Below are 13,687 nucleotides of genomic sequence, written 5' to 3'. Positions count from 1 at the left end.
AAAAAAATACCTAGAATATAAAAAAAAAAGTTTTATAGTTTGTCAGTGTGATACCGCCGATTGGAGTCGAATTTCGGCGCTGCTTTGTTATATGTATGTATGTATATGTTTTTCAATATACTTATTTCTATGTGTTGCTATGTATTTCTATGCCAGCATATACATATGCAAATGCATATGTGATTATATAGCTCATAAGTATATACGCATGTGTGCATTTAAGCAGCCCACCGGTGGCCTCATGTGTCGCATATCAGCTATATGACAGCCGCCAAAGCGGCTACTACGCACATACATATCTCACACTGGCCGCAGCAATCTTACATCGAACGCGCTCCACTCGCTCGTACCCATCGCACAAAGTATTGTATCGGTTTATTAAACTGGTGTAATGACAAAGTAGTTCACGGACATATTCTGTTTGAAAAATATTGCGCTCTGCTTTATCTTGTTAGATATGGAAGCGCGAAATATTTTGTTTTGCCCATTTTCTCATACTCGGTTGCTTAGAGGCAGATTTCGATAATACCAAAACACATATGCGAGTATTTTTACACTCACACACACACAATCATACATATATTGATAGATTTACCTTTATCAGTAACACACATTTGCCATACTTACTAATGCCATGATTACACTCGCCAATTACAGCTAATTGAGTAGCCGTGCGCTTTTGTTAACTGACATTTAGCCATTTTCGCGCCAAAGTCACCAGTCACTAGCCACAAGTCACTAAAAATCTTTACAAATATGTTTCTGCTATTTTTTGCCTTCTTTACCAAATCAGTTAACACCTAGCCGAAGTGGTGTTCCGCCAAAGTAAAAAAAAAACAACCTCAACAACTACCAAATAGTACACAGTTAAATGGCGTACGTGCACTACTATCATAACTAAAGCTGTTAAATGTTATGTGATTTAAGTACATCAGTACTTTTTGTTATTATTTAGTTACACAGCAGTTTTTAAGTACTTAATATGCATAAAAAATTTTACGACAAACATTGTTAACAACTGCTAATTGCCATTTCGTTGTATTGGCAAACAACTGTAGAAAGTCGAGGTTAGGTTTAATAGGAATGTAGCCGGGTATTTCTTACTTCAAAAGGCAGCAGCGGCAGCAATGGGTATGAAATTCAATGGAGAGTCGCTATTATCAATAAACAGCCACACAACAGTGTCACATTTTGACATCTGTCAAATTAACTGTCAAATTGAAACCTTTTATTTAGCGATCTTCTTCGATCTATGGCGATGAGGCTCATTTATGGCTGAATGGCTACGTCAATAAGCAAAATATGCCTTACTGGACAGGCAGCAATCCACACGTACTCCATGAGTCACCATTGCATCCAAAAACAAATTGCGGTTTGGTGCGGTTTATGGGCCGGCGGCGTCATTGGGCCGTACTTCTTCCGTGATGATCAAGACCAGCACGTTACTGTAATGGGAATCGCTACCGCTCTATGATAATCGAATATTTTTTGGCACGAATGGATGATATGGACTTGGACAATATGTGGTTCCAACAGGACGGTGCCACAAGCCACACAACGAATGTCACAATCGATTTATTGAAAACCAAGTTTGTTGAACGTGTTTTCTCACGAAATGGCCCAGTGAATTGGCCGCCTCGGTCGTGTAGTTTGACGCCGTTATACTACTTCCTGTAGTGTTAACTCGAGTCTATGGTCTATGGCAACAAGCCAGCGATGATTGATGGACTTCGTACGAATATCGAACGTGAAATTGCAGCAGTGTTGGCGGATTTATGCTTGAAATCCGTCGAAAATTGGGTTCAGTGTCTGGACTTCTGCAAGCGTGCCGTAGTGGTCATGCAAAAGAAATCGAGTTCCATACATAATGGCATCGAATGTACTTTCACAGGATTAAAAAATTTCATTGAAATCCCAAACCGTTTTTGTTTTATTAAAAAAAAAAAAAACTTTTGTAGCGCTATTTTTGAAAAACACGATAGTTTTGAGACTATTTTTTTTTTAATTAACATTATTTTATTATATAGTTTTACAATAGAGCTAAACTGCGACACAACTTTTCTGTAGGACTTCCATAAATCCCTACGCCGAGGAACTGTTTTATGAAAGAAAAATTTAAAGCCGTGAAATACAATATTGCTGAAATTTGAAACCAAATATCTCAGGCAACCATGTGCGATCCGAGATGCAAAGTGAACCGTAAGAGTTCCTTCGAACTACTTGCCCATAACAAAGTTAATAGGTGCTCTAAATGGACACTTTACAATGGTAGGCACGCGGTGCAACTAAATATTTTGTCGGACGCTTTTTGCCAAAGCTGTATGGAGGAAGGCGAGATTAAATCATGATGTTAGTTTCTCCTTTATTATTCGACGCTTATCTGACTGAATTTGAAATATCTCAGATTGATATGAACAGTCTTATTAAAGTTGTGGTAAGCTCCAAACGCTGCGTGATCTGTGAGGTGATGAATTTGGAGGAGTTTTTGGGTAATACAAAATACTAATATTTGTCCTAGTGAGATCCATCGATTTTGGCTCAACCCTGCGACCTATCCTAACCTAACCTATCTCAAACCAGCAATGTATTCATCTATTATTTGTTTTTTGTTTTTTTGTTTCTAAATTTTTCATTAACCAAATAGTGCAGGTATCCAATACTTTTCGTTTATAGGTTATGCCAGACTTCGTCTAATCTAAACTTAAACATTTACAACTTAGGCTCTGAGCATGAAAAATAAAAGCCGCGGGATAACTTTCTAGCCCAATTAATGGTGCTATCATGGCAAATTTTCCAAAAATAATTCATTCGTGGTCAGTGAGTACAGGGTTTGTCCGGAAAGTAATAGGACTGCTTTTCTTCCGCCGCGACTATACTGCGGAGCGTGAGGGCACCGGCTGGATTCGGTAGAAGGCGTTCATAACTAATGAACCAGCGGCTTATCAGTTGTCTAAGCACACCTGGAGAGTCAGGACAAACCTTTTTGTGCGACGTGTTTCTGTGAGTGGTGCAAGCCGGAAATGCAGTGTTCGTTAGAGCAGAGGTACGCGATTAATTTCTGTGTTAAACTCGGTAAATCTGCGACAGAGACATATGATATGATCAAGTACGCTTACCCAGATGTTACTTTAGCCAGAAGTGGTGTCTTTCGGTGGCACCAGGCCTTTTTGGAGGGTCGGGAAGATGTCGCAAATGAAGACTGTGCTGGGAGACCTGCGACTTTGACAAACACCGACAATGTGGCTCGTGTGCGCAAAGTTTTGTACTCGGATCGTCGACGAAATATTCGTTTAATTGCTCAGATGTTAAATTTATCAATTATTATTATTATAGGGTCGGACAAGACATCGCAGCCGCTTGGAAGTTGCACCACGAAACAATAGCTAAAGTGATCAATCTTCGATTTCTGAATAAATGCATGATAAAATATTAAGTTGGGTGAAGCGTATGCTTTTATATAACAATTAATTTTTCAGACTTCATTTCAGAGCTATCTCTTCGTGAGCTAGGTAGCTATCTAACTTTGTGATCCCTCTCCAGCACCCATTCTAAATTTTCTGTAAAGAGTATATAGTAGCCAGGACCACATGAGGAGAAAACAAAGGACAGATGCCTTATGAAGTAATGCTTCCAAGATTTCATTAGTTCGTTACACAGAAAATTCCGGCTTTGATTGTGCGCTTGAACTGTGACCGTTTTTCACGGATCATGGATCTTTTAGATTTCTAAGTTTTCTTGAACGCAATCTCCAACTTGTTGCTATAATATATTTATGATATCATACCTCATAAATAATATATTATTGTCATAGTAAAATTCATAGGGATGGAACATGGTAACTACGATTGTTGGCTAGACAAAGGAACCTTTCGGCAAACGGAGTTAAGTAGTCATTTCTGTTTTGACACAAAGAAGTTTCTTTATTTTAGCTCTATTCTGTTAACCTGTAACTTATTATGCAAAATTCTAAATTGACTTTAATAACTCATTATGCCATTGTCTTTTCAAGAACAAAGAACCGTTAGCAGATTGCGTATCAATTGAAGATCATTAAAATGTCATAAATTGACAGCAAAACTTAAAAATTTTAAATCAGCGGAACAAAATCAGACAGAAGGTGAAATGAAAATAAAATACTAAAGTCTAAGCAGCACACAAATTAAGGTTAAGTACCAAAGCAGAATTGGCGAGATATGTATACAAATGGCAAAAGAACGCTGAATGGCTGAAGGAGGGGAAATTTAGAAAGACTCAGCATAATAACAGGTAGGTATTTAGCTGAAGAAAACGAAAAAACAGGATTTATTTCTTTATCTGTTTTGAAATTATCTCATAAAGGGTGTTTTATTAGAAATATACAAGTTATTGTTCAAAACGACAGAGAGATTAATTAGGAATGACAAAAGTTTGACTAATTTTATGGCTTTCATGCGATTGTCATAGACTACTGGCAAAATATGATTAAACAATGAACGCTGCTCAAAATGAAGTGACGGTTTTCATTCACTGCAGGCCTTTTGGAAAGTCTTATCGACCACGGAAACCAAAAAGTCGCGAATAGTTTGAAAATAAATGCCAACTCATGTGTTTACTTTGGTGTGACTTCCACGAAATTGTGTAGCTCAGAAAAGGCACTCTATACTTCAATCTTCGTCTTCCAATATACACAAAAAAGAAAGAAGAACAAACCAAAATACCACATAAAGCATTCAACTCGGACGTGTGATATTTTGCAAAGAGTTGGATGAATGGAGATATGAAGTCTGTTTGCTACTTAATTTTTTTTGTTTTCTTTAGAAGCAGTCAATTCGTTGACATTTAAGACACAATGTTGCCAAATTTGCGCATAAAATACATACAATTGCAAACCCACACACACAGAAGGCAATAAAAACAAGAGTTGATGAACGAAAAGGTACGACGAAAAACAAACAAAATGCGTCAATTGAGTTTCTTACTTGTGTATAGAAAGCGTTTACAAAGATATTGATTCCGCATGCGCAACTCTTTGCAGAGATTTGGAGCGATAAGAGAAAGGGCTAGCGGCAGGTAGTGCCTGACAAAGAGGAAGTGAGAGCGTTGCGCATATGAATCAAGCGACGATTTGTAGCGATGAAACACTGCAATAGTAGAAGCGTGCGGTGTTAACTTTCTTTCAGTCAAGCCAAAAATTTGCATATGAGGTGTGAAGATGTTTACGACGTGCTTTATTGCGCGCGCGGCAAAATAATGGGTTGAGCTCAAAGGGACAAGAGAGCGTTTAAAATATGTGTATGAGGAGGCGCTGAAAGTAGCCGACAAAATAATGAAGACGAGGAGGAGAACTTATTCTTATTGGTAATAAGTTTTTAATTATTTATGAATAACACAATATTAGCGACCCTCTAAAAGAGAATTGTAAGATTGATCGTTTTAAATGAGAACACATTTTTGTGGCGAAATTTTTTTATTCAACACACATAGGTAGATCGGCGGCAATAAATCAATTATAGCGATATTCCAACCTTTTGAAACCCAAGACCTCATTTCTCCTATTCGATGATCGTATTTTGCATCAAATAGGCTACAATCTCGACGAAATCTCTCGATCGATCATTATTTTGAGATAACTGAAGGCCAGGAGGATGAAGTAATGATCGGCCAGAAACGATTCTTTTACATGTAGCTTAACCAGCTCACGACTTCCGGCCTTATCCTCTAGGTAGCCAAAAACCATGCGTCTGTAGGCGAGCTAAAGTGAGAAGGTGAAACATTTTCTCTCGCTGGGTTTGAAATTCACGTAACACGCACTACCAATGAAAAGAAGAATCGCATAAAAGGTTCTATCGAGCATATTGTGTGGAAGCTTAAAGCTAACCGTCAACAAACCGAATGAACTTTATCAGTGTGGCTTTATGCCTGGAAAATCAACAACTGACCAGATACTCTCAATGCTCCAAATCTTAGAAAAGATCTACGAAAAGAGGATCGACACTCACTATCTTTTCGACGATTTCAAAGCTGCTTTGACAGTACGAAAAAGAGCTGAATTATGCAGTTATATCTGAATTTGGTAACCCCGCAAAACTAATACGGTTGTGTTAACTAACATTGAGCAATACCAAAACCTTTGCCAACATCAGGAAGCACCTCTCCGATTCGTTCGATACCAAACGAGGTTCTTACAACTTCTTAAATATACTGCTGGAGAAAATAATTCGAGCTGCAGAGCTGAATCGAGCAGGTACAATCTTTTGTAGTCCTGTTTTCTCCAAAATGGACAAAGAAGCGAAGCAAATGGGTCTGGTAGTGAACAAGGGTAAGACGATATTTCCTGTCATCAAACCAATAGTTGCCACATCCGCGATTTGGCTCCCACGTCACTGTTAGCAGTCATAACTTGGAAGTCGTGGATAATTTCGTCTATCTTGGAAGCAGTATTAACACAACAATAATGCCTCGAAATCTAAAGAAAAATAACTCTTGCCAACGGGTGCTACTTCGGACTAAGTAGACAATTGAGAAGTAAAGTCCTCTCTCGACGAACAAAAACCAAACTCTATAAGTCACTCATTATTCCCGACCTGCTATATGGTGCAGAGGCATGGACGATGAAAACATCTGATGAGTCGACGTTACGAGCTTTCGAGAGAAATTTTCTGTCGAAGATCTATTGTCCTTGGTGCGTTGGCGACGGTTAATATCGCATTCGATGGAACCATGAGCTGTATGAGATATACGACGACAGTGACATATGTATGTAGTTTATCGAATTAAGAGACAACGACTATGCTGGCTAGGTCATGTCGTCCGAATGGATGAAAACACTCTAGCCATGAAAGTATTCGACGCAATACCCTCTCTCTAGACATTTTCGTCTGTGGAGGTTCCTTAGAACTTTCGGAAAAATTTAATACAAACTTTTAAGGAACGTTTTTCGAAGAGTTTTTTTTTTATAAAATCATGTGTAGACTCCAAAAAACCAGTTCCAGTCAGATTTCGCTTCAGTCATACCGAAAAAGAGAAAATAACCAGCGTATCTGAGAGTTTTTCAATATTAATAGCCTATGAATGGTTTTGGAACAACTTTTAAGACCTATAAAATGCGAAAATAATAAAATTTCTAGATTATTTAAGCTGGATTTAGAGTATCCGCGTTTTAACAGCGAACTTTTGATTTTAGAATCGAGTTTGGCTAATTCTTCTCATTCATGACATATTGGTTATATTAAGCCTTTAGAGATTGATTTTATGAGGAAATTAATCATTAATTTAGGAACACAACACAAGTCAGGGAAGACTTCCGGCCACAATTATAATAAGTTGCATAAAATAGAGGAAAAAATAATAGATGATTTATAAGCGCGGAAATGGCTATACATTTTTATGCTACCATAAGAAAAATAATAATAAATCTAGACTAACCATAAGCAACACTGAAGATTTGCAGTGGAGAGTGATTTTTCATATTTTAGGCATATTTTTCTAGACTCCCGCGCAAACCGTAGGTGTATTTACTTAGAAAAAGCCACAAAATAGCTGCCAAGAAAATACAATAAATCGAAAGCTTTAGATTTAAACGCGGCAAACAATAACTCACATACGTCAACGTGGGCCGATAAACACATTAATAATAGACATATTTTCATTTTTCTGCCCCTGCTTCAACTCAACTCAACTGTTGATATCAAATGAAAGCGACGCCATTGTTTACTTTCGTTTGGCGCTAAAAGTTATTGCTTCGTTAATACCACGTTGATGAGTGATGACTTATATGTATGTATGTATTGGACTATCTATCAAATCGATATAAAAATTTCAACCGGTTTATTGCATAATAATGCCAAGCAATTAAAGCGGTAAGAAAGAAGTGAAGCAGAAATCAATAAAAAAAAAATTAAATTAAAACGCATTAAAATTAAATATGTATTTTATGCATTGAATTCCAATTGTTTCAAGAGCAACAACAAACAGCAATACTACAACTGAAATTAATTATAAATTCTAGACTTACAAGCTAGCGTGGAGTTCGAGCGCTCAAGCCGCTGGAAAGCGAACGCGCCAAGTTAGAATACGAAAATCAGCAGAAAACAACAACAATTATGTGAGAAAAACCATACACACAAACATATGCTAAGATCTGTGTGTGTATGTGTACGTCAGCAGTTAAGTTGAAAACGTGCAACTTATGCGCAACCGCAGCGGTGAGGTCATACATTATGTACATAAGCTTGCACATAACTAGCAGTACATACTGTACTATGCATTAAAAATCCGTCTTGAGCGGGATTTATGGCTTATATGCGTACATTGTTGCTTAATTACAATGTTTGTGCAGTGTTATTGCTTGAGTAATAGTTGGCAATTTTTTCCGCTCTGAAGGTTGTTTGCAAACAAAGCGCGCTGCCTTTCAGACTCGACATCAAATCTGTGAGCTGTCAATTTTTTTTATTGAAAACTACACGAATCACCAGTAGTAAATATTTTCGCAACAGCTAACCTTAAACTTGCATAAACAATGCACTCATTTGGAAAGAATTGTCGAATTAAATGGATTAGTTGGAGCAGCGTGGCAAATAACCGTAACAATTTATCATATTTCGGCATTTTCAAGCAAGGTTAGCACAGAAAGAGGGCGTCACCTGTTAGAAGATATTTATTGAAGTTCGCAGCGGCAAATTGCAACATAATAAAAGAGTTTCTAGTGGCAGTAAGCGAAGTATATGCTTATAACTACCGAGAAGCAACCGTGAAAAAGCAATGTGATTAAGAACGTTTTTTGTTTTTGCTAATATTTTTATACCGTACTCTATAAAATATATGTATGTATATGTACAGGACGGCGCACGAATCGTGCTACAAAAACAAACCGTAATAACCATTTTCGTTAGCGAGTTAAACCTGTTGCCGTACATATTACAAGTAACATGCCGGTTAAACCCTGTAGATTTCAATATCCGCCTGGGATTTTGTCAAAAAATGATTAAAATGGGCAATAACTAGATAAATTTTCTGTTTATGTCTGATGAGGCCCATTTTGACCTCAACGGAAATGTAAATAAGCAGAATGGCCGTTTACAAAGTGAATCAATTCGAGAAATAATCCACGAGTCGAGACTTCACCCAGAACGAGTCACTGTGCCATATTTTCTGAAGAAACGGTGTAACAGCATCTGTCAATGGACACCCTGTATATATAAATGGTCAGCACGACGAGTTGAGAATTTAGCCATGTTCTTCTGTCTGTCTGTATATAGGCGAACTAGTCCCTCGGTTTTGGAGATATCGATTTGAAATTTAGCACATGTTCTTTTCTTAAAATCGCTGATATCAGATCACTATAACATCTAGATGCTACACAAAATGAACGATCAAAATCATGCCCTCATATGGTAAACTGTAATATTCATGAGATATATTCAAGAAATTTGGCGTGTAACGGATTTTTCAATAGGGACGCTACATAAATAGACCGATAGGGACAGCAAATCACGCCGTATTTTTCCCGCTTTTTTTACATTTCTCTATTGTAAGGTTTGCCATTTCATCATGGAAAGACATACGATACAACAACAAGCCAGTGGCCTCAACTTTAAGAGCGCTACGTTCAATTTATAGTCGTAACAATCGTCTTGTCCGATCAACAATTGAGCGTCTAGTGGAAAACTTGAATCCACAGGTACAGTACAAAATGTCCCCCTGCCAGTGAGACAAAGAAGTGCTCGTAGTGTCGAGAATATTGCTGCCGGTAGCGCATCAATTGAGAAAGAAACAAGTCAGTCCCTCACACACGTCGTTCTCAGGCGTTGGGCATCTCTGTGACATCGTTATGGCGAATTTTGCGAAAAGATCTTGGCCTACATCCTTACAAGATCAAATTGACGCAAGAACTGAAGGCGCTTGACCACCAGAATCGTCGTATGTTCGTGAATTGGGCTGAGCAACAACTGGAAAATGATCCGGATTTTCATCGAAAATCATCTTCAGCCATGAGGCTCATTTCTGGCTCAGGTCAGGGAACAATCCACACGGACTCCAAGACACCATTGATAACCGAATATTTTTGACCCGAATTGAATGATATGGACTTGGACAATATGTGGTTGTAAAAGGGCGGTAACGCTACAAGCCCAACAACGAATGTCACAATCGATTTATTGATAGCCAAGTTTGGTGAAGGTGTTATCTCACAAAATGGCCCAGTAAATTGGCCGCCTCGGTCGTGCGATTTGACGTCGTTAGACTATTTCCTGTGGTGCTACGTCAAGTCTATGCCAACAAACCCGCGACGATTGGGTATAAACAACAATTACATGAATACCGTTTTCGGTATTTACACTCCAGGCCATAAAGCAAGGAGAGGAGGTTTGCATAAAATCATAGTAACGGACCCGTATAGTTACTACTTATTGCACCAAATTGCCAAATTCCATTTTTGATCAGATCAAAAAGCTGATGGTAGGTCATTTTATGGAAAACATACACAGATCTTTCAGAATTTGATAGTGATTGGATCATTTGTCACATAGTAATCACTAGAGCAAATTAAAAAAAAAAATTGTCGTCTGACAAGGTTTGAAGTATATTTTTTGAGATACACATAGAATAATTGCATCGACCTCTTCAAACATGGTGAAACAATTAATAAACAATATTAGTGCGCATTATTGGATCGATCGGACGTTGAACTTAAATTTAGTAAGGAGGACTTTTCAGCGTATGGTACCAATGTGTGAGCAAACGACACTCGAACAGTGATACTTTAGGACCTAATATTAGAAAGTACTAGCAAAGGCACAATAGAAGAGTTGAGTTCAAAAAATTGTCTCACACTTTGGCTGAGAACTCTCAACCTAACATCGAATGATGCTTTAATGTTTGCGGAATGATTGTTGAAAATACGCGTTAAATCTTGGTGATAATGAACTTTGAGAACTAGTAAAGCCTATGTTACTTCATAAATCTCAACTCCTATTCCGTGTTTTTATTTCCTATCAAGTCTATAGACAATATATGTTATATTTTCTTTCTAGTCTATAGAAATAGTTGTGTATATTACAACTAAAGCACATTAAATTACTTTGAGCCCCCAATACTAAGGAAAAAAATCGAATTGCTGTGGCACTCCGTAATAAACAACTCAATTTCACTGTTGATTTAAAAGTCAGGCCACTTATTCGCCACTTCATATAACCAATAAATATCAGCTCATGTGACAAATAGCTCATAAGAGACCAGAATATAAGTACACATATGCAATATAGGTAATGACTTGGAAAAAAAATGTAAATATTTGCCAGCAATTACAGCTCACTTGAGGCGAGTTTTGCGTTGCGTTTGAGAGTGCTGCTGCCAAAGCCGCATATCCAGTCAGAGAGTTATAACCACAAATATGACAATGACTTAATTGTCTATTGAAACGATTGCAGCCGCCATTAGTTTTTAATTTGTTTCAGACAGAAAAAAGCAAGTAATTATGTTCGCAATTCAGTAGCTGTATAATTGTATAAAGTGCTTCAGCTGAAACAGGTAAGTGTCGTGTGTGCTTATAAATATGTTTGTATGTATCATGTAACTAATACGCTTAACATTGTTAATTGGAAATAATTTGCTGATTCAAGGGAATAATTATTGTGGAAGTTAAGAGAAATTTCAGTTTACGGATGAATTTCGTACACTATATGATGCGCATTAGGGTGGTTGTAAAGAGCAAATGAAATAACAGGTGATGTAAGTAGAGGTACTTTTTTCAATAACCTTTTTTTGACAGATCACGCGTGAGTCGTGTCAAGCTTTCATGCTATTTCTGTCCAGTACTGTTTGGCATTTTATTATGGAAAGACTTATGTCTGAACAACATTTCACAATCGTTCCACTTTCTTGCGAAAACTCACGTTCTGTAAAGCATGTGTTTAGCGTGCTTCGCTCAAATTATGGTCAACACAATCGGCCTACTCCGCGTAGTATTCGCTACACCATCACCCATCTTTAGACCCAACTTTCATTATGGAATAATATTCAATCGAATATGGTATACTACGTCCAGCACGCAGTAAAGAAAATAAAGAAGCCGTAGCTGACAGTGTACATGAAGACCGTGGAGATTCAATTCGGCGCCGTTCGCACCAACTCAGACATCGCTTAGCTCTATGGGCCCTTGAAAAGTTCCAAGCAGATCAGACATTTTCGGGCCAAATTATGTTCAGCGATGAAGCGAATCTGGCTCACATTTGGGACAAAGAGCAACCTGAAGAGGTTCAAGAGTTGTCATTTCATCCAGAAAAACAACGGTTTGGTGTGGTTTGTAGACCGGTGGAATCATAGGTTCATATTTCTTCAAAAATGATGTCGGTGAGAACGTAACCGTCAATGGCGACCGTTATCGCGCCATAATAACCGTCTATTTGATGCCTGAAATTGAAGCTCATGATCGTGGCGACATTTGGTTTTAACAAGACGGTGCCACTGCCACACATCGCATCAATAAATGGATTTATTGAGAGAACACTTTGGTGAGCAGATAATATCACGTTTTGGGCCGGCCGATTGGCCACCAAGATCGTGTGATATCACACCGTTAGACTTTTTCCTGTGGGGATATGTAAAGTCTAAAGCCTATGCGGACAATCCCGCTTCGACTCAGTCCTTGGAGCAAAATCTTATGCGTGTTATTTGCTAGTTACCAGTCGAAATCCTCGAAGGAGTCATGGAAAATTCAACGGATGGACCATCTGAGACGTAGTCGCGGTCAAGATTTGAAAGAGATAATCTTCAAAAAAATAAATGCCAAAGAATGTTCTTTCGAATGATAATGAACATTCCCCGTTATGTTTGAAGTTTCTGTGTTTTTTTTTTTTGTTCTTTATAAAAAGTAGGGAGCCTCGAACCTTAAAAAAATTTTGGATTCTCATATTTTAAGGGCACACTGTTTACTTTGGAACACAGCTTGTACCGCAAGCTCAGCTGATGAAATGATTTAGGAATTACCCTAACGCAACGGTAAGCATAACCAAAGGCCAAAATCGCAACAAGTGTATGCTGTTTATTAAAAAAAGAAGAAGAAAAAAGTAAAAAAAAAAGAAAATACACACAAGTGGATAAGGACAAAAAGAAATAGCAACGAGTTAAAAACAATGAGAGATAAGTTAACTCACGCTGCAAGTGACTGAGTACATTGCCGCTTATAGGCGACTGTGTGCGTGTATGTGAAAAGCAATAACAGCTAAATGGCGATTTTTATGGTGATTGCGAAAAATTGAATAACAAAACAGCGGTAATGCATGAAATGAAATGAACAAAAATAGAGAAAAGCCATGGCTTCAACGATAAAAGGCAGTCATAGCTGTAAGCAGCAAAAATAAGTTAAATGCATAAAAATCAGAAAAAAAGAGCGCAGTGATAAACAAAAATAAACACCGTTGCTGTTGGCTATAACCTCACAAGCATACATATGCACGTGTGTGTGTGTGTGTGCCGAGAGGTGCTTGCGCGGCGCGGAATGTGTGACCGTTCATTGCAAGTGTCGGCAAAGCTGCATTCGCCTTGCATACATGTTGCACATAAAAAATATTCACAGGCCAGCAACGAAACACGCGCTTGATTATTGTTGTTATTATTATTAAGTATGATATTATGTTATCGGCTGTTATCGTGGCTTGAGCTAAGTAAACAAATGAATCAGTAGCATTCTACAAACAAATGTAAATGT

The 13,687-nt window shown here is 37.9% G+C and overlaps 1 protein-coding gene across 6 annotated transcripts in view; it reads right to left on the bottom strand.

Moving 5' to 3' along the window:
* Positions 1-13,687, bottom strand: part of LOC120771596 — a 60,140-nt gene that overhangs the window by 13,569 nt on the left and 32,884 nt on the right. The window lies entirely within an intron of this gene.

Source organism: Bactrocera tryoni, chromosome 3, assembly GCF_016617805.1.
Source record: "Bactrocera tryoni isolate S06 chromosome 3, CSIRO_BtryS06_freeze2, whole genome shotgun sequence".
Classification (NCBI taxonomy): Eukaryota; Metazoa; Arthropoda; class Insecta; order Diptera; family Tephritidae; genus Bactrocera; species Bactrocera tryoni.
Note: the sequence above shows the minus strand (reverse complement) of the source record. Positions and strands in the feature narration are given on the sequence as shown.